General features: G+C 46.1%; 1 protein-coding gene across 2 annotated transcripts in view; it reads right to left on the bottom strand.

Moving 5' to 3' along the window:
• Nucleotides 1-17,854, bottom strand: part of PTN (pleiotrophin) — a 100,514-nt gene extending 82,660 nt beyond the window's left edge. For both annotated transcript variants that reach the window (XM_080819116.1, XM_080819115.1), the window contains exon 1: nt 17,585-17,854. The gene's annotated coding sequence lies outside the window, so the exon portion shown is untranslated. The remainder of the gene's footprint in view (nt 1-17,584) is intronic.
• Between the last annotated feature and the right edge of the window lie 4,100 nt (nt 17,855-21,954).

Genomic DNA, 21,954 nt, shown 5'->3' on the forward strand with positions numbered 1-21,954 from the left:
ACAACCCTGAGATCATGACCTGAGACGAAATCAAGAGTTGGATGCTTAAGCCACTGAGCCACCCAAGGCACCCCAAGGGGTAAAAATATTAAATCCGATATCATACAACTGGTCTGAGGACAAAATGAGATAGGACCTATGAAAGCAAATTGCAAAGGGTAAAACATTATCTGGATATTAGTTGTTAGCTTCATTACAGAGAAGCCTAAAGGGTAAGATTTTTTTTTTTTTTAATCAAGTGGGGTATCTGCAGATAAAAGATTCTTAATTGTAATATAATTGGCTCATCTTGGCAGAAGCTTACTGATCAGTCAAAGGTACCAGACGAGGCAAAATCTCCATGAAATCACAAAATGTTACCCTAAGAAGCCCCAGGTTACCTGGCCCAGAATCTGCAGATTAACGTCAAAGCTGGAACAATTTTAAGTATAATATATGCAGGGCTAAATGGCTTTCTTGGAAAATATCTTGTCTAATCTCCGTCTCCAGGACATTTCCTGCCTCTCCTGACTCAAATTGGACTGGAAACCAGACAACTGCGACTTCCTGGGCTTTCTTTTCTTTTAGCAAAGCTGCAAAGATAATTGTTAAAGCAGAAAAACGAGAACTATCCATTTACCTCTACTCTGCCTTCACCGAGAAGAAGATCCCCGGGGTTGGATGAAGAAAACGCCAAAAAAGGAAGGGAGAGTGTTCTTATCCCAGCAGGATGTGTGGAGGAAGCAAAGAAGCCATCTTGGTACAAAACATCCCCTCCCCCACACAGGAGCTCTTTCAACAAAGAACACAAGAACCTTTCTCCCTTTTTGGGTCCGGCTCTTGTTTTTCGGCACGTAATTTTCATCAAAATTTGAGGAGCCAGAACATTCTGGCTTCACTGTTACTCTGCTGTTGCGCATCATGAGGAACTACTTCCTTCCACTCGCTGCCCAAGTGGTGACTCTACCCACGACTGGCACGAGATCATTCATTTGAGGAAAGGAAAATGAGCACTTTTAGGGAAAGAGCGGGCATCTCACTGTGAGCGACTGGTGCTCATCTCCAATGTGGTTACTCGAATTACAGAAGGCTCTTGGAGAACAACCGACCTCTTTGAGAAGAAGTGGCTTCAAACCATTCCCTATGAAATGCCCAGACCTGATTACAGAGCTTTCTCGAAAGCCGACACATCTAAGGCAGATTTAAAGCAAGGAGTAAAGGAATAAAAAATATTCCCCAGAAAATAAAACTGTTCGTGTTGTCTTACCTCACTGTAGCCGGAGTAGCAGGACCTCCCGGGGCAGAAGGTACAGGAAGGAGCCTGGTTTCCACTGACCCCGTGTGACACACCTGGAGCCCGTGCTCCTCAAAGGGCCTCCCTAGACACTAAGGATCCTCCCAAAATTCAGAGACATGTGGGATGCGTGGGTCCAGCTCATGCTCAGGTCTGAGGATAATCCCGTCTTGCCACAATTTCTTCAGTCCGAGGACATCGGCCTCTTCCCCCAAATCAGCCCTTTCTCTAGATGTCGTCTTTCTATCCGCGACACCTGAATTTTCCCAAACGGGTGAACTTCAACATTCCACTTCCAACCATCCTTCAAATACCCACCTTCCAACCTCACGTCTAGACTTCAGATGGCTTTTCTTTTCCTTCATAGTGTCTCTGGAAAGGGTCCCTCCCAAGTACCTTGTTACACCAAGACATCAGAAACTGATTCATTCCATATTGTGCCCAAGCACTGGGCGAAGAGCTCCACAGATAAGTAAGGAAAAGAGAGTCATTTAAAGTAACTGTTCAAGACAAGAATAAAATCAGGACTTACACTATTGTCCCCACCTAGAACGTCCCCTTTCTCCCTTATCTTAGTCGAGCTTTAAACACAAGTCAGGAGACATGATCTCCAAAAAAACCTGTTTTGAATCCACTGTCAGCGGACTTTGGTGTCTCTCCCACGGACTTTCCCAAGTGCCTATCTTGATCCCTGCACGGACACTCCACTGATGGATGTGTCTGTCCCCCAGCCAGACGGTGGGATGTGAAGACACAGACGGGGTCGCATTCATCTCTGCATTCCTAGCACTTAACGTGGAGCTCAGGACACGGTGTTTATTGCATGTTTTTGAAGCAATGAATGAAAACTAGAAGAGAAATCGTTGAAAGCTGGGGAACAGAGAAAGAAGTATTCATTTCAACTGGGGCAGTGAAGACGGTTTTCTTGGAGGAGGTGGTATTTAACAAAGCCCTGAAGCATGAACAGGATTTCTAGAATGTGGAAAGATCAAGGGCTTGAGGGGCAGGGCCGGTACACAGAGGATTACTTTTTAAAACCTAACGGATTCTCTCCACCTCTAATCTATTGCTTTTCGAAAAATCATCTTTCTTATACTCTACTACTTTTTTTCCCCCTTCCCTACTGGTGGAGAACCTCCAGTGAGTCCTTTCTGTCTAACACAGCGCAATTCAAGCGCGTTAGCTTGCATTCAGGGCTCCTGCTGCCCTACACTTTTTTCTGCTCCTAACTTTGGTCCTCTGGCCACCTACTGTGTGCACACATTGGATCCGTCTGCAATCGGTCCTCTGTATCTTGATTTTGTCATCTCCTTGGCTGTCCCCTTTCTTCACCCCTCACATGGATACTCCCCCCACTCAGCCTGCCCTTCTCCCACACTCAACAGCACTCTTTTTGCAAATCCTACGTCCTCAGGCAACCCCCCTTTTGCCACTGCAGACCAGAGCACCTTCTTCCTCTAGGTACCCTGATCGACCTCTTCTTTGACCAATTCATCATACGCTATACTGTATGGTTTTCTAACTACAAGTCTGCTGTGCCCCTCTTAGGAGGACCCAGACAAGGGACCTCCAGTCTGAGATAAAGGATGGTAGCCCTCTGTAACACGCTGTGTCTCAGACATTCTACTGGCTAAAAATTCTCATTGAATTGAATATTCCTCTGAGGACATACAGGGGGGTCTGTAATTTGGGCAGATATCTTCTTATTCAGCTACCAGTGGATAGGGGGCTTACAACACAAAATTGAATTTAATGAGAATAAAATTCTAGTATTCTTTTGTTATGAAATGACCGACTCTGCCGCTGTTACAAAATAAGAACTTTGCACTTCTCTCTTTTGTTGATAAAATTACAGTCACAGTTCGTCTTACTTCGTCCACACAGCCAAAGGAATGCTTTTTTTTTTTTTCCTATTCATACTGTGTGACTGGCCCTTTAAGGCAGGTGCACCCTTCCCACCGTTTTCGTGCCAGCCCTTGTGACTTCGGGGCCCCTTCATGGTCTTCAGTTCCCCCCAGGCTTTGCCCCGCATCAAACCACATCAATATACCAGTCTCAGACCTTATTCGTGAAAGACACCGAGGGGCACAGGGCTCGACATTTCGTCCCACACAACAGGCCACAGGGCATGGAGAATCCATCACCTAACCTTTCCCAGCCTCTGTCCATCTGGGCCCCACTGTTGGATGTCCAAGCTTGACAGGGAATGCTTTCCAATGGGAAACTGCAGCCGGGTTTTTTTTTCCACCCATCCTTTTGGTCCCTATTGTATGTTCAGCTGCACTGGAACTAGCCGCTAATCAAAGCCAGAGCCTCTCATACACAAACAAACACGGCATTGTGGCCTCCCCCAGGGCTGGAACACAGCAATCCAACAAACAATTTAGTCAGGTGATAGCGGGCCGCAGGCCCGGAGGGAGCATCTCCCAGACACCCTCCTGCCCGTGCTCCCCTGCCCCTTCCTCAGCACCAGCCCCTTGAACCACCAGCCCAGGCCAAGTGACCCTTGAGGAGACAATGGAAAATGAGCCAGTACATGAAAATATGCAGCCAAAGAGGTCTAGCCTAATGACAGAATTCTTTGACCCAGGGAGGGTATTCTCCCGATCAGAGGGAGGTAGATATAAATTACACAGTGCAAGACCGTATTTCTGGGCCCTGGCCAGAGGAAAGAAGGGAATATTGAACCAAAACCTCTTCAGATACTCACGGGACCCTTGTCATGGAACAGGGGGAGGGGGGTGGGACAGCATGAGACTTAAGACCTTTGTGGTCAGAGCTACTTGGACCACAATCCTAGTTCTACCTCTCACTAGCTTGTGATCTTGGACAAGTCACTTAACCATCCTAAGACTCAGTTTCCTCATCTTTAAGAAGCAAAACAGTCTTTCTCCCCCAAGGCTTTTGGGAACGTTTAATCTGTAACTGAATGTCAAGTTTCCGCCTTGTGTCCCACACAGAGAAAGCACCGACAGACGTTAGATAGCATTATCCGAGCTGGTAGATGGCGCTCCGAAAGGGAAAAGGGGAGGAAATCACACAGAAAAGCGAGCAAGGTCTGCAGCTTCTCAAAGTCGCTGATGATAAGGGACAAAGTCTGGCCCTGGAAAGTTCCTAGAAACAGCACCCCAGACGTGCTGGCAGGTCCTGAACTTGACAGATGGCCATGTGTCCCCAGAGCACATCAAGGGAAGCGAGGGATGCCAGTGGCCAGCATGAAGCCTGGATACAAGATGTCTTCACAGAACAGCAGAAGGCAGGCCTCTGGGTGTCGGAACATCGATAATGGAAATATCCCTGAGCACGAAGGATCGCGTGGAAAAGAAAAGCTGGAGATGCCAAGGAAGACGACTGCTCAGGTCACAGTTTGTGGCGAGGGCAGCCAAGTAATATTCGGTCTTGCCAGGGCTGGTGGAGGGAGGGCAGTGGGGATGGGGCGTGGGGGGTAGAAACTAGGTAATATGTTATCCTAATTCTATGCAGCAACAAATGTGAATTGAGCAGCTGGCTCTATGCCAGCTGCTACCTGGGCAGCGACAAAGAGAAAGAACTAGAAATGATGACCCAGCAACAGAGTTTAGAACAATGAGCTTCAGTGACAAGACCCGTGACGGCTGAAACTCAGAACTAATGTGATGATTTCCATTAAATACGAAGGACCAACGATCCAAAATGACTTAACAACTGAAGCATCTTCAAAGGTGCCTGGGGGGCTCGGTGGTCGGTGAAGCATCCGGACTCTTGATTTCAGCTCAGGCCTCGATCTCAGGGTTGCGAGATCGAGCCCAGAGTCAGGCTCCACGCCCAGCAGGGAGTCTGCTTGGGATTCTCTCTCTCCCTCCCCCTGTCCCCAGCTCCCCACTCGTGTGTGCCTGCACACATGCTCTCTCTATAAAATAATAAGTAAAAGCTTTAAAAAAAAAAAAATGGAAGCCTCTTCATATGGAGATCTACAAACAGAAATAGTATCAGATGTCAGCTAGAGGAATGCGTCCTAAGATCGGCAGATTTGCTTCAAGAATCACCGGTCATTAGTTGTGTGCCTGATGCTTGCTAGCATGTACCTCAAGTGTCCCTCAGTTTAGCTGGTGCTCCTGCTGGGGACACATTCACCCTTATTTCAGTAAAAGTCAATGTCATCTGATAAGCCGCAGTCCTGGAGTTTCTCCCTTTGCGTCCACTGGGAGAATGTGGTCACTGGCTCCTTAAAGCCTTACTAACTGGTCTGCACTTGCCCGCGCCTGCTGTTACCTCCTCCAGCTCTCAGCTTCCCGGCCTCCCTGCAGGTCTACGGTCATCCCAACTCAGCGTGGCATCATGAGTCATAACAGATACAAATATTTAACACTCTCAAGGGACAGAGAGTGATTTTGCTCAAAATGCACCAAGAATAGAGATAAGCAATCGCTTATCACACCAGAGAAGCCAAGAAATCCATTCCCCTTTGAGAAAAACAGCCTCTAGTACTTAGGCTGATCTTCTCCACCAAAGATTATATTTAAAAACCAGTAAGAAGAGAAGTTACACTTTCCCCTGATTCTGCACTGGTTTTCAACTATTGCTCAAGTTCTAGTGCCTGATAAGAGACCGGGCCACGCCTCATCGTGGACTTGGGAAATCAGATAAGGAAGAGGTCAGTTGGAGGAAAGAAGAAGACAAGGGGATAACAATTTGTTCCGCAACATAAAATTGGACTTTTTAATAGGCGGGGCCAAGCCTAAACTTTTTTCTGATTTAAACCAGATGCTTAACATTACACCTTACAGCTGGTGACGAAAGGCAAGGGACAAAACCGACCCAGGAAGCTCATGGCACGTGTGCAGCCAAGCCCTGGGCCTGGAGGATCCTGCTTGTCCAGGGCATGAAAGGGAGCCTCTCTGTCTCCTCCTTGATCCCCTTTCTTGATCCCCCCTGAGGGTGGAGAAGACACGGATGGAAACAGTAGGCTAGAGGACGTGCACCTCTACGGAAGAGTGGGCTCAGCGACCAAATGGTCTACCTTGTGGTCTTACACCCAAGATCGCTCAGGTCCTATTTGAGGCACTGGCATGGTTGCTCCTGTTTGGTCTTCAAGAGCTTCCTCTGAGAAGAACAAGGAGGGACCAGGACTGCTGCCTAGAGCCTGACTGACTTCATGGCATCATTATACAAAGAGGCATCTAGAGCCCGGGAGACTGGGAAAGCAGACAAGACCAGTCCAGCCCAGAGAAGTCTCCTCACAAACCCTGCCAAAGCCAGTGGGCTCACTGGTGCCTCCACAGTGGAGGAAACCTCAACTCTAATAGAATTTTCTGGGAGGCCTGAAGTTCCTTTCCCCAAGCACAGGGCTTCCGACTATCAGGCTTGGGGAGGTTTTCCCTAAGATCTCAAAACCAAGTCCACTCCCATTTCTTTTGTCTGTTGGTTCTGCCGCCTTTGAAGTTGACCGCTGTCATTTTAACCTCTTGCAAGAGTGCATCAGTGGACGCGAAACGTTAGACACCCAGAGTCAGGCTGATTTCGGAAACGCGGATCTATTTTGAGAGAAACTGGTTAGAAATCCACCTCCAGCCACTCACTCCTGCTGAATTGCTTCTGATCTGTTTCTCCAAACCAAATTCATTTATGACAGCCTTGAAGTTGCATCTCCAAATTCCCAGATATCACATATCAGAGGGCAAACTCTGTGATCCCCAACTGTCGGACTAAAACCTCTATTTAAAAAGAGCTAAAAATCGTTTCGGGCTCACGTTGGTGGGACTCCCAGTACCGGCAGAGACAATCAAAGCGTGTAAACTGTGGCCTGTCCTCTCCAATCAGCAATGCGGTCGTCCAATGTAAATTTGATCTGACTCACTTTAAACTCGAGCCCATTTGTACATTAGTCATTCCAAACAACAACGGAGCAAATAAACAACTCCCCTTTGGGTGCCAATGCATCAAAGAGCCACAGGCTTCAAAGCATTTGCTGCCCCTGCAGGTTACCCACAGGCAGGGCTCTGGGTCCAGCCCCTCAGCCCCAGAGCGGTCCCAAGGGCCCCTAGCCTCCTGGGAGCTGCTACAGGGTTAGATGGGTCCTGGGCAGGAGCAGGCAGCTGTGGCTTCCCCGGGGAGACTTTACCCACCCCACCCCACCCCCCCAATATGTATCCGGAAGGGTCCTCAGGGTCAGGATGGAAGATACTGTTTATTCAGCCTGACCTTTAATTGGCACACACGAAACACACGAAGTTCCACGGAATTAAGCGTTCTCGTCTAAACAGCACATCCTTTCCTGGGACAAAGACTTCTTTTGTTTGTTTGCTTCCAGGGATTATGCTTGTTTGCTTTCATTTTTCTACTTCCAACTTTATTAGGAGAGTCTGTAATAGTAAGGGACTCGGCTTTTTTTAATGACTCAGATTCGCCCATGTCAAGCTAAATACGCTGACTTTCCATCTTAATTGGCCTCTTTCATAAAAATAAATGCACAGGAATGTGTGTAAAGCTATTAAAAATAGAGCGTGCGTTAATTATCATGTTGATTTGTAAAAGACAGGCAATTATTCATTCAACTATTTCTTACAGTACCATCAGCAGATCTGAAAGCTGCGGATGTGTATCGGAGTGTTAATAGCAGCATCTTTTTGGAGCAAGACTCGAAGTGAGTTTTTCTTCTTTACAGTTTTTAAAAATTTGAGCATCTTATGCCATGATGATATATTTTTCTAGAATGAGGAAAAAATGATTTTTTGCAGGTATGTATTTCTCTTTTCCCAATAACAAATATAATAATGAAAAACTTATTTTTCCCATGATGAAAGTGAAGCCACCTTTTCACAAGTCTGTCATGCATGGTGCTCTGAGATTCTGAATACTGCCAAAGACATTGAATTTAATAGTTAAATGTATGCTGTAAATTTAAAGTGTGCATAGGAAGACGGGCTCTTTTTTCAAAATTTAAGTACTTAAATCTATTAAAATAATCTAATCAACTACCTGTTTTCCTTCCTAGAACAGTTCAGTTTTCCTCAGTTACAGTCCTTGGACCATACCTACAGAAATACTGCAATATATTGCACAAGAAGGTAACATTTTTTCTTTCTTTCTTTTTTGTGGTTTTTTTTTTTTTTTGGTAGAAAATATCTTTTGAACAACAACACTGACCCTTGCCTAAAATTCTCCAAAGCTACTTTTAAGCCCCTTCGGGCTTAACGTGGATGCCCCACAGGACCTGCTGGCACATGCCCACCAAAACCCCTCCAGGGTTCTTAGGATCCAACTGGAAGACCACGATCTGTCACAACCTCAGGGATAACCCTTGGCTATTACGGGCAAGACTCCCAGGGCTCGGTTTAGAAAAAGCTGCATTATTAGCAAAGAAGGAAGGCCAGTATGAAAACACTGTTCTAAAATTGTGTGTGGTCTCCCCTTGTTTTAGCTTGAGTGAAGATTTTGTTACCCAAGAATGGTACTGGGATATGTTCCTTATTGCTGAAACCTGGCTCTGCGGCAAAAAACTCTAGCGGCCCAGCGTCTTCCCAGAAGTCACCAAGATAGAAGACACCTGCTCGACTTCCGCTACGGTACGGAAGGGACGATCAAAGAGAATCATACTCAAAATCTAAAGAAGAGAATATTCTAGCACAAAGAAAACAAATGATATTATATCCTTTTCATAAGAAAAAGGGAGTTTCCTAAACACATCTCACTCACTCGCTTTTAAGACAAATTAAGGCATGAATCACTTCTCCCTTCTCCAGGGAAAACAATGGAAGGAGACACTGGTGCACGCCTGGCAGGGGGCCTCTTACTCTAAGGGTCTTCAGTTGAGCCAAGCAGGAAATCAGATGGTGATTGCAAATTTCTTTTATGAAAAACCAAACACTGTAAATATTTGGACATCAAGCATGGGCATGCGCTGTTTTTGCGCACAGCAAGAAGGGTTATTGCCCATGACCCTCAATGTTTGTATTAAGCTATGAAAGGTCATGCCTGGAGAGTTCTGGTGCCTCTCCCATTCTCTCAAGTTCGTCGATCCCAACCCTGGTGGCTGGCTGCTCGAAGTCAGGTCCCCAGGCCCGCAGCCGGGCTATCGCTGTGGGAGAGGTCTGCCGGGCGTCTGCTAAACCACAGGCTGCGTTGTCCCGAGACCTCCAGGGGACTGAAATGCCCGTGAAAGTGTGAGAAGCACCGGCTACAGAGTAAACGCGGTGTCGCTCTTCAGTTGCAAAGACCTAAATTTAGCGAGCAAAACTGACTGCACAATTTGGCATGTCTTCTTGACAACTTTCAGGAAGAACTATAATATAATATTTAGTAAAAGAATGCAAAACCATTTTAATTGAGCCTTTTTTTAGGACTGTCTTCTCGCTTCCTCCCCATCCCCCAGCTCTGACTCAGATTTTCATATTTTCACACCCTTCACACATCTCTCCTCCTGCTCACTTCGTCCGGTCAAGCGGACCTTCGGGCACCTTTAGCGATCTCTAGGCGTCCTCGGGAAATGACAGTGACGAGCAGCGGAATTGGGGAAAGAGAACGGGTTCCGCTGATTTTATTACGAACTGCTCACATTTAGCCTAAGAGTTTATTACAGTTTATAAACCTCAGACTGTCACGATGTACCTTTATCACTGAAGGCAAAAGCAAGGGATGCCATCCCCAGCCTCCCTGCCATCTGACAGCCAAGATGCCCTGAGGCTGCAGGAGGGTCAGTGACACAGGCCCTGTCCCTACCAAATGCCAGGCAGAGCTGCCGGGGAACCATCAGGTTTCTGCAGCTTCATGGGGACTCCCACCCGGAGCTGATGCTTCCTTGGTGGTGGCTGCAATCAGGGAGAGCGTGGTTACGGGCCTCCCCAGTGCCAGGAGTGGGATGGCTGCACTGGACTGGGGGGCCCTGAATGCACAATGCTCTCCTAGATGCCCCAAGAAAGGCCAAGGTCAGCAGCCTGATTTGGAGACCCCAGGCCTTAAGCACGACCACAGGTTGTGTGTTTCTTTTCAGGGGAAGGGAATTTGGGAGCTGTCTTTACAGAGAATGATCTAAGAGTGTGAGGCACAGCAGAAGGGTCTCACCCAGGTCTCACCTGTCTGCATGTCTGAGACCCCAACTGGGCCTGAGAAATAAAAGCGATGGGGAGCGTGGTGTCACCGGGCAGGGTCACTGCGCCCCCGGAATTAGCGCCTTCATCGTCTTCATCCAACAGCCCTACCAATTAGACTCTGGGTTCAGTCCTTCATGTTCATTTTCTAGATTAACAGTCATGTCAGTACTGCAAGGGAAGTATTCATGTTCTCAGTAAAATGAGAGGTCAGGCAATTGAAGAAAACCCGTGATATCTGCTGATGGTCACAGACCTATGAGTGAGTAGAACTGTGGTTTCTACCTTGAATTCCTTGACTGTGGAGCTCAAATATGGGCCTGTTAGGGCTAATACACCTACTGCATCGCCTACATCCGGGTGGCCTGTCACATGTTTGTGTTCCTTGGTTCCACCCCTCAAGGCTGGGCCCCTGGCATCTGGAAGTTAAGACATGATTCTAGTTATTCCCATAAACAGAAGTCAGGGAACCGCCACCCCAGGTTATTTGACCTCTTATTATAGATACCTTGCAGTTTAGGTTTGATATAAGAGGCAACTGAGGCATAGAAATTCATTAGCCAGAGGATGAAATGGCATTATGTTATAGAGAAGAAAATACCCAAACTAGGAATTTTTAAAACTTTTATTTTTATTTGTTTAAATAAATAAATAATAAATAAAATAAATAATTTGTTTATCTTTATTTATTTATTTATTTGTCAAAGAGAGAGACAGCGAGCACAAGCAGGGGGAGCAGCAGGCAGAGGGAGAGGGAGAAGCACGCTTCCCGCTGAGCACGGAACAAGTCTCGGGGCTCAGTCCCAGGACTCTGGGACCATGACCTGAGCCAAAGGCAGATGCTTAACTGACTGAGCCAACCAGGCACCCCAAAAGCTTTGTTTTAATACTTTCATGGCACTTACGGGGATCATCTTAACCTCTCTAAGCTTAGCTGTATCAGTGTAAAAAAAAAAAATCCTGCTCTAAGTGGAATTGTTATAAAAATATTTAAAAATAAATGTAAAAAGTTCTGAAAAGCAAATGTTCTAGCCACATTGGAGTTATGATGAAAATAAGGCTTTAACTGAGCAGTCTTGTAGCTTTGAATTATATAGGTCTGTTAAAGAAGAGGGAAGTCAGATTTCTCTCTCCATTATGGAGGGAGCCATGAGTCAGAGTCCTTGCAAGTTCTGGGCATAAAGCGGACAAGGGAGAGTATGATTAGAAGACAGGCCGGAGACCTGAAAGGCTTAGATGACCTGTGAAATGACGGAGGTGAAGAAATGAGAGATGGATAGGCTTCTTACAGAGGTTCGAGGCTGAGAATGGGGTGCTCAGATTTAAATAGGAAATTGGCACCAGGTGATGTCTAGAGGAATCAGGTATAGAGGACACAGATCATCAAGGCCTTTGGAGCATGAGAGGCGGAGAGAATGGTATTCAGAGTCATTTATTTTTTTCACTCATTTGCCAGACATTATTGGTCATTTTCAGTGGTCTGGTCCTTGATAGTCTAGGATTCTCGAGATGAATGAGACAGAGCCCCTGCCTTTCTGGATGCATGGTGTGGGTGGGGTGGAGCTCCCGATAATGGTGAGTAACTATGACAGGGGAAAGATGAGCTTTTCCAAAATCAACCCCGCTGGGAAAAGCAAGAGTTAAAGAGTTAAAGCGCCACCTAGAGGACAGATTTGCCTGGGAAACACCCCACCCCCACCCCCGCTCCCCATGCCTTCAACCTCCTATTCACTCACAGTTTCATCCAAATTCCACAGCTGACATGGAGGATTTGCTTTCTTTTCCTCCATGCATAGATGTCCACTGAAGGACAGTCAAAACCTCATGTCTGGTATATCTTTTCCTGAAGAGACCATCTATGGTGATGTGTCAAGTCTTTAATATTAATTATATTTATTCTAAATAACTCAGAGTGAATTCTAAGATGTCACTTTCAGTCATTTCCTGTCTGCCCCATGACATGGTCAATGCGAAATGAAAACACAAAGGAATCCAGAGTCAACTTCTCTTCCAGAATAAATCGCAATAAAGTAACCAAAAGACAGTGATGATTTTGAAATAAATACTATCACCTTCTCCATTTAACCTTTTTGAGTTAAACTTCCTTTTTTCTCATAAAAAATTTTTTTAATCACTTTTTTGCTGGAACTGCTTAGGGCAAAAACTTTGTATGTACATATCTTGCTGTAACTTGTGTTGTAGTTATTTTAATGGTACTCACACATACACTGAGTAGCCCATAAACGATTTGAAGGCCTATTCATTTTTGTATTCCCTATCACACTACCTGACAAGTAATGAGACAGTCATTATGTGTAGAAGTCTGTTGCAATTAAGAATAAAATAACAAGAAGTCCCTTGCTTCAGTCTCCTTCCCCAACTAGGATTGTCCCCTTTAGTATTTATTTAATAAAAAAAAAATTTTTTTTTTAAGTGTGACACCAAAACTCAACAGAGAATGGAGAGATTTGAGAGTTCTCTCATGAAGACTGGAGTAGAAACCCAAAGAGTCATGATCAATACTGAAGCATCTGGAGAGAGAGGGAGGGGCAGCGGGGAGATGTGAGTATTTGGAAACGAATGTCCACATGTGGAAGTTGAGAAGAAAAGAAGAAAAAAAAATGCTGAGGAGTGGCCAAGGAAGTTAGAAAAAATTAATATGTCAGGGAGGTTGCAGTAAAAGATAATCAGATAATCATAAGAAAGCAGCGTTGGCAAGCGATGCTGTTGCACGCTAAGGGAAACGAAGAAATGTAAAAAGTCATTTGTTTGATGAAATGACCTGTGACTTTTAAAGTGTTTTTTCCAGAGATGGGGGGGGGGGGAGGGCAGGGCTATAAATGGATTTTCATTGTCTGGCATCTCTTTTAAATGTATTTGTAATAAAGAATTTCACAAGTTAGCACCATTTCCATATACAAACGGAACTGTGAAACTGTAAGCCTTAGAGAAAAGAAACTTTTATTTCTTGAGTATATTACATTGTCTAGCTCAGTATTAGGCATCTAGCATACATATAATGAAAACTGCTTATTATGGTTAAACTGACTCACCATAGGAGCAAGAAATCTTATACTGTGGAGGCGGGATGGGGAGGATGGAGGTGAGTAATCCAGGCTCCACTGAAGTTGAGAAACTGAGAGGAGAATGAAGTCAACACCGCTCTTAGTGACAGAAGCATAAACTGATCCTAGCCGGGGTCTTAGTCAGAAGAGAAACAATCCAGGGGAGTCCCACAGAAAGCATGTTGGACCAGAAAACAGGTTTGAACGAACCAGGCCAGAAAAACGTGAAAATTGCATCCCAGGATATGGGCGACCCTTCCGGATACATAGGTACGTGAAAGCGTATTCGCCACCCCAGATACGGGGAAGGAATTGGGCAAGACATCGTGGGACTTGTTCAATGGGAAATGATGGCACTGGATGGATAGAAGGGAGCAACGAGAAAGAGAGCAGAGGAGGGGGATAGGGAAGTGCTAAAGCTGGAAGAAGTGAAAACAAAAGGTTAGGAATACAGCATGCTATTTGCCTTTTTTTTTTTAAGATTTTATTTATTTATTTGACAGACAGAGATCACAAGTAGTCAGAGAGGCAGCTATTTGCCTTTTAAGTGACATTTTGGTTTGTCGAACAGTTCTTAGAATTAAGAGCACAGTGTCAGTGTCAGTTACCATGACTCACTTCTTTCAAGATTCATATACTTTTTTTTTTTTTTTCAACTAAGGATGATGTTTAGGAATCTTAAGAATTCTGCTTTTAGGAAACACATTATGATGGGTTTTTTCTTTTCTTTTCTTTCCTTTTTTGGAAATGTCACTTTACCTAAACCTACTGTGAAGAAATGGCTAACAAATGAATCCCAGTAGAAGAAATTAAAATTTTATTTCTCAAACTGTCTCAAGCGCCAACTGTTGACTGTATTCTTTGCCTGAGCTTAAAAAATAGGGATTTGTGGTGAATGTGATCCACATAATCGATTCCACAATGTTACCATAAACACAATGCCCTCCGATAATGTCATGGTATAGCTACTCTTTTAAACCACGGACATTTTAACTTTTCTTTTTTTTAAACCAAATACTAAAACAGCGCGGAACAAAAGGCTTGTTATATTTGACAACCTAGAAAGATGGTGAGACACGGAGAATTCTGCCACATACAAGACTGGCATGAAGTGTGTGGAAAAATGGCTCGATGGATGGAAACTTGAATTGGCCATAAATATCAGGGATGAAGAACAACTTTCCAAAGTCAGGCTGTGGCCGATGGAAAAAAGTCGGCCCAGCTCATAAAGAGAAGATCCATATCTGAACATTATTTTACCACAGAGCAAAGGCATGGCCTTGTGCCAAGAGAAGACAGAAGTTCTGATTATTCATGAGAACGGCAGCCTTAACCGTTTGAAGAAGCCCCATTCAGCATCCAGGCAATGGAAGGGGACAGTTGGGAAACCTGGACTCCTCCCAGGGCCCCACAATAAGCCATACCTTAAACTAGACTCAATGCCCTCCGGTGTAGACCACGCTTGCTCTCTGGTCGGCCTGGGTACTCTCAGTTTAAACACTGCCTTCCGTAGGGAAGTCAAGGACCACTCCCCATATCCCGACGCCACCATATTAAAAGCAGGAGTGGAAAACTTGAATGTATAATCTGAATTCTGACTTTTGGTCTTCGATCTGCCATTAGCTAACCACACACACCATTTTGAATAAGCCAACTTAACTCAGTCTCCTGGGAAAATTTTGAAGAGTAATAAAAAAAAAAAACAACCCACATATGAGAAAGAGAATCAGAATCCACATGAGAGGTCACTTAAATGAGAAACCGAGAGTATCTTCAAAGGGAAAAAAAAAGCATTTAAACCTAAAATATTTCATTTCTAAGATGGATCTTATTGATAAAAGCGATTAAACTATTTGGGGACCTTATTTCTCTCAGGTTATTTCTAATGATCAAGTTCCATGAAAATTCAACAAGGCCACTGGCTTTTTTTTACTAGAGTAAGAAAAAAAAGGTGCACTGAAGCTCTTAATATATTGGCAAGTTTATTACTCCAAATATCTTGGAAGAGGTCTAGGAAACCACAGAACTATATATTATTATATAATATATATTATATGCTGTATACTGTTAAATTAACCTCATTCTCTATAATACCTCATTTAAACATCAGGTGATTCAAGTTCTATATTAACAGGATGTTAACTGGGGATTAACACAACTCCGGTTTCGAAAACACAATGCGAGGGGCGCCTGTCTGGCTCAGTTAGTTCAAGGACCCCACCTGGTTTCAGCTCAGGTCTTGATCTCAGGATCCTGGAAATGAACCCAGCCTGGGAGTCTATGGTCCCTGCGGAGTCTGCTTAAGACTCTCCCTCTGCCCCTTGCATGTACTTGCTCTCTCTCAAATAAATAAATAAACCTTAAAAAAAGAAGTAAGAGAGAAAAAAATACAATGCAGTTGCATCCATGCGTGACCAGCAGAGAGAGCGCCTACTGTGGTCCTGAATGGCTTCAGGTGGGCACGCCTCACAGATCTCACTTGTGGGAAGAAAACTGTCCCCAAGATGTCTGGGAACGGAAGGAGGTCGGGGGAGATCACCTTCCGAAGACGTAAAGTACAATTAGAGAACTCCCAGCACAAAAGTTTCTTAAAGCACACGGTAATGGAAGGAGGTGTTTTTGTTTTGTTTTGTTTTGTTTTTAAATAAAATAAGAAAAAATCTCATCCTCTAGTTTCAATGAGTGCAAGTCTCACCACTCTGAAGGCACCCATAGCCCCAAAGAGGACGAGAGCTAATACCCGCTCTAATTTCCTTTGAATTTAACTGGACTGTGCATGTTCTTTAATGATTTGGTCTTTAAAGTGCATAATTTACTTAAAAGGGCACATAATGAAGATGAAAATGCATGCTTTATTTTGTGCTGGGAGACACGTCTTTTGTTTCACTATCAATACCCTGAAATATCTCCACGTATCAATTAGTCCCCAGCGATCCACGGGCATGAATGGGCTCTACTGTTTCATCAACTTCACATTTGCCCGGGACCATGAAACTGCTTCCTGATGCTCTTAGTCCCAGAGCCCTTCTCGGTGGCTGCCACCTCAGTCCTCTCCCAGGCCCGTGGCTCCCACACAGGCGCACGCAGGCACACACCACCGTTCTCAAGCTGCTACAGCAACAAGCCCACGAAGAGGAAAGATGCTAAAAGGAAACTTCGAGGTCCCGCCCATTGTTCACTCTCCCTCATCGGCCACCTCTCCCCCTCCCCCCATGCCACTATTTTTTTTCAATGTATCCCCAAACTTACAAAGCAGCTGTTAACATAGAGAAAAAGAGTTAACAGCCAAGTGTGTATCAGCGAGAGGTGTGTGTTCTGTGTGTTTTTGTTAAGAAGAAAGAGGTGTGTCTGTGTGTTCAAGAGAGGAAGTTTTAGGTTTTGTATGGAAAGTAAGGAAGGAGGTGAGTATATTCCTTGCTGTAAAAACGTTAATTTCTTAGAAACATTAACTCGGAAACGACGAACCGGGCAAATTCGTAATGAACATTCCCCACCTTTCTGTGCGGGAGCCTCAAAGTTCAAGGGCCTGTGTCCGGGGCGGTGGTTAAAGTCCGCATTCAAACGAGATGGGTTTCAGGTGTGTCTTTCTAAACTTTGAATGTGACCCTTTCCGGAGCCCCTCCCGGGCTGGCGGGCAGGACAAGGAGTGTCCCGGTTCGGTGAGGGCTTCTCGATGTCCCCCGGCCCTGGGAGGAGCAGCCCCCGCCGCCCCCGCCCCCGGGCACCGTACCCACAAAAGCCAGCGGACAGGCGGCCGCCCGCAAGCCCAGGTGCAGGCGGAGGCGCGGAGAAAGGACGGGAAGCCGAGCCCCGCTTGCCGGGGCGCCTCCCTTCCTCTCACTTCTCCCCAGACACAGACACACCTCCGACGGCAGGTCTTCCGGAGCGCGCAGCCCCGGCGTGGACCCCGCGGGCCGCCCGCACGCGGCGCAGAGGCGCGCAGGGCATGGCCCCAGCTGCTCTCCTCCGCTCACCTACCCGCACCCCGACTCCCGGACCCGACTCTCCCCCCGCCTACGCACCACCCCCCCCATGCCTCAGTGGGCCCCCGGAGCGAATCCGTTTCGGGGGCAGCCCGCTCCCACTCGCACCCCCATCCTCGGCTGCACCCGGGCGGGTGGGCGAGGGTCAAGGAAAGTGGCCCCGGGCGGCGGCGGAGCAGCGCGGCGCTTCCCACTTACTTGGAGTTGCAAACGCCGCACGCGCTCGGGCTGCCTTTGTTGAACGCGGCGAGGCTCTGCGCTCGGTCGGGTGCCGGTGGCCGCTGCCCGCGCGCGCCTGCTGCGCCCTCCGTCCGCGACCGTGCCTCCCCGGGCTCCCGCTCCCGTGTCCCCGCTTCGGCTGGGGCTCCGCGCGGCGGCTCGGTCGGCGGGCTTTGGGACGCGCGGGCGGGGAGCCTGCTCCAGCCTGGGCCTGCGCTGCGCCCTGCCGGGGAGGGAACGGAAGGGAAATGGAGAAGGGGAGGGATGAGCGGAGCGGGCAGGGCGAGGACGCGGGCTGGGCGAGGGAGGGAGCGCGCCTTTCCCTCGCGAGCTGATTGGGAAGCTCATTAAAGGCAGGAGTCTCCAGGGCCGCTCTCCCCGCAGGAGCCAGCACGCGGGTTTGAACCAGGGGGCCGGGAGAGCAGGCACTGTTTTGTTTGGAGCAGGGACCCGCACAACCTCTCTTTTCCAAACTTGGTGCTGACCTGTGCTTTCGGTGGGTGCGCGCCGGGCTTCACAGGGAGGATCGCTTAAATGCAGAGCGGATGGCCTTTTAGGATACAGTGTTGGCCTCAGACATTTGTTTTGTTTTGTTTAAATGATATTCGGGATGAAAGAGCCCAGACTTCAAAAGCAGCTTCTCCTTCCTCCCCACGCGCGAACACCCTCGCCTGCACCCGGCTCCAGTGTCTCCCGCTGTCAGCCCCGTCCCACCTGCGCGTCACAAATGTGCGAAGTCCTTTCTCGCGCTTGTCACCGAGAGTGACAGGTGTCTGAAGGTTCCCAATTAAACGCCACTTTCCTTTAGGGGGCTCTTTCCTTTTTTGGCTTCCTGGTGCCTTGAGTGACCTATTTAGTGACAGGCCTTTGACACCCAAGGGTTTAGAGGCTTAATGAATGGAGCTCAAACTCTGGTCTCCGTGAAACTCGGAGGCTGGGTTGCGTGGCTTTCTGGATTTTCATTATGCTGAGTTGAGAAACCAGGCTAAGGTAATACGGCGAGGGTTGTTTGGGCAGCATGTAGATGTTTATGATACCGATGAGATAAAAATATTGCGTGTCATAATCGTGGCGTATGAAACAAATGTCCCCAAACGTTTCAAAAATTAAATTTTGAGGAGGTGCCTGGGTGGCTCAGTAGGCTAGGCGTCTGCCTTTGGCTCAGGTCATGATCTCAGGGTCCTTCTCCCTGCCCAGTGGGGAGTCTGCTTCTCCCTCTGTTTCTGTTCGTGTGCTCTCTCCTCTCTCACTCTCTCGCTAGCACTTGCTCTCTCTCTCTCTAGCAAATAAATAAAATATATTTTTTTAAAAAGTGAATTTTGAGATTTTCTGCCACTTATCAGTTCTTGCCTGCCCCCGGTCTTCCTCCTTTCAACGTATCATTGGACAGCATCCTCCCACAGATGGTTGCAAAGTCAACTTCCATTTTCCACAGTTCTGAGGTTACATCCCTTCAGGTCCGTTTGGTTAGTATCTACTAAATGCCTTAAGTAATTCTGAAAATTTACATTTGCTGAGACCCATACCCAACCCCCCAAATTAGAAGCATCGTTTTGTGGCGAATCGTCCCCAGTGATGTGGGGCTCCTATGTTGACTGCTACTGGACAAATGTCCCAGGAGGGTGCCACTTAGGGTCAAAGAGGTGTCTCCCCATGTAGACCTTTTAATCAGTCAGTGAACCAATCATTTCTTTTGTCAAAAGGGGCAGAAATTCGCTTACAAACCTCCAGTCTATCCCTATACCTAGAGTCTTCATACACAAGCCTATATATATACCATCCTAAAGCACAAATAAGTGAATAAGGAGCTGTGTCCCCTCGACTCACGGACTGCATGTTGCCTCTTTCTCCTTGTGATTCCATTTTCTCAGTGACGAAGCCATGTTGGTTTCAGTGTGATTTCACCTGTATAAATTGGGAAGGTATGCACTTTGTTCTTTACTATTTTTATTTTGCCAAGGCTCTTTTCTGAAAGGCGCTTCTCAACATTCACTATTACTCCTGAAGGGTAGAGTTTCTAGGCCTTTAAACAAGGGGTTACTCATTTTCTATTTCTTCCTAAGTTTTATCTTAACACGTACAGATGTAACATGTTGCTCGTCATTACGGGGCTTACACTACAGAGTTGATAACGTAAGCAATGGTATCCCCATGATTTCCACTCCATAGCATGTATTATATAAAAAATAGGATCCTCTATTCAAATAGGAATATATGAAAATTATTGATAACAGGGCTTCTCAACCAGGAGCAAGAATCGTTGCCCTCAAACGAGGGCAACATAGAACATCGAACAATGTCTGGAGACATTTTTGATTGTCACAGCTTGGGGGGGACAGTTGCTACAGGCAAACCCAGTAAGTGGAGACCAGGGATACTGCCAATCGTCCTACGATGCCCGGAACAGCTCCCATAACAAAGAATTATTTGTCCCAAAATGTTAATAGTCCTGAGATTATGAATCCCTTAAGAGTCTTTTTTAAGGAATAGTAATCTCTGAGGTTGAGATTAGTCATAATTTACTTCAACCCAGCATTTACACCAAAGTTCAAATGGAAGATATTTTCACCCGTGCTCCGAAGCATTCACTTCCAAATACAACCTTCCTCCCGTAGCCTCATCGTGGGTCTGCTGATTCAAGATTTCAACTCATTCCGTTCCTTTAGCCAACAACCTTTGAAGACTCAAGTTTTTGATTGAATAGAGCCAGGAGCAAAAACAGATAAAAATCCCTCCTACGATAGAGTTTAAATTTTTGTTTACATAAATAAACATGTTTAATTAACTAATTAATTAAATTTTAAAAGGACGTGAGGAGTGCCGTGGGGGTGGAAAAAGACAATGAAAGAAGATAAAATTGCCAATTTGTGGGGTGGAAAGGTCCTGGGATGAAATTTGAGTGAAAACCTAAAGGAATTATAAAATGTCGTTCATGTAAATATTTGGGAGGAGACCACTAGGCAAAGGGATCAGTCAGTGCAAAGGCCCTGAGGTCTGACCCTGCCCCATGTGTTAGAGGACCAGGAAGGAAGCCACTATGGCAGGAGCTCAGTGGGTGGAGAAAGGCACCCAGGCCAGGCAAGTAATGGGCCAGATCATGCATGGCCTTTGTCTAACGTAAAGAATTCTACTTTTGCTCTGAATGAGGTGGGAAGCCATTGAGAGTGACAAAATCTGACTGATTGATTCACTATGGTCTCTCTGTGTTGAATAGCCCACAGGTGGGCAAGGGCAGAAGCAGAGGTCCCAGATAGAAGGCTACGATAGTAATACACTGTCCAAAATTCTTCTCCCTGTTTCTTGTGAAAAACAACTAACTGCAAACACCTTTTCATACTTCCCCATCCCCCAGACATGCCCCAGCATTTGCTAATGCTCACCCTCCCTGCCAGGGGCCAGCCTCTCCAGGTGTAATTAATGGCCCCCTGCATGAGGGCTACCAGTTAAAATATAACCCACGCAATACAATCTGAAGACATAGAAATTAAAACGTGTCCTAGAGGTGCTTTGAAAATGAGGCCACTGATTTTGCAGTGACAAATACAAGGAGAAGTGTGATCAGCATTGGAGTGAAAAAATATGAAGGAACCGGATGAAAAATTTGTCATGTGTCTCACAGATCCCCTACTTGGCAGGATGTTTGGATTCTCGATTACCATTCCAAGTGCTGCAGTAGCCCTAGAATGCAAAAGGACAAGCCATCAGGCTCACACGGTTTGATGGAAGTCCCATTAATACACTTCTCCTCATCTCTCTGAAATATTCCAAAGGTTAAAAAAAAACTATTGTTTTGATCACTGTAACTGGATTATAAAATGTACTTCTCTATTAGATAATTTTCATAATGCTTGTGGGGTTTCTTAATTTATTTTTTAAAAAAACAGAAGGGGTGCCTGGGTGGCTCAGTGGGTTAAGCCTCTGCCTTGGGCTCAGGTCGTGATCCCAGGGTCCTGGGATCGAGCCCCGCATCGGGCTCTCTGCTCAGCAGGGAGCCTGCTTCCCCCTTTCTCTCTGCCTGCCTCTCTGCCTACTTGTGATCTCTCTGTCAAATAAATAAATAAAATCTTAAAAAAAAACAAACAAACACAGAAAACTCAACTAAAATGGCTTAAATATTTTGGGACTTTATCTCAAAGAGACTTGGTAAAGTCAGTGTTTCAAAGTCTTCCAGGACCAGGTGTTTCCATCTTTGACTCTGCGTCTTCAGTTTGTCAACTGAGGCTTTTCTGGATGGTTTTGAGGAGCTTCAGGCATATTTGGCTTCAAGTAAATAAGGCCCAGGTAGTTGGGGTGGGATGGGGTCATTGGGTGATGGGTATTAAGGAGGGCACGGGATGTAATGAGCACCA

Source organism: Martes martes (assembly GCF_963455335.1).
Source record: "Martes martes genome assembly, chromosome: 11".
Lineage (NCBI taxonomy): Eukaryota > Metazoa > Chordata > Mammalia > Carnivora > Mustelidae > Martes > Martes martes.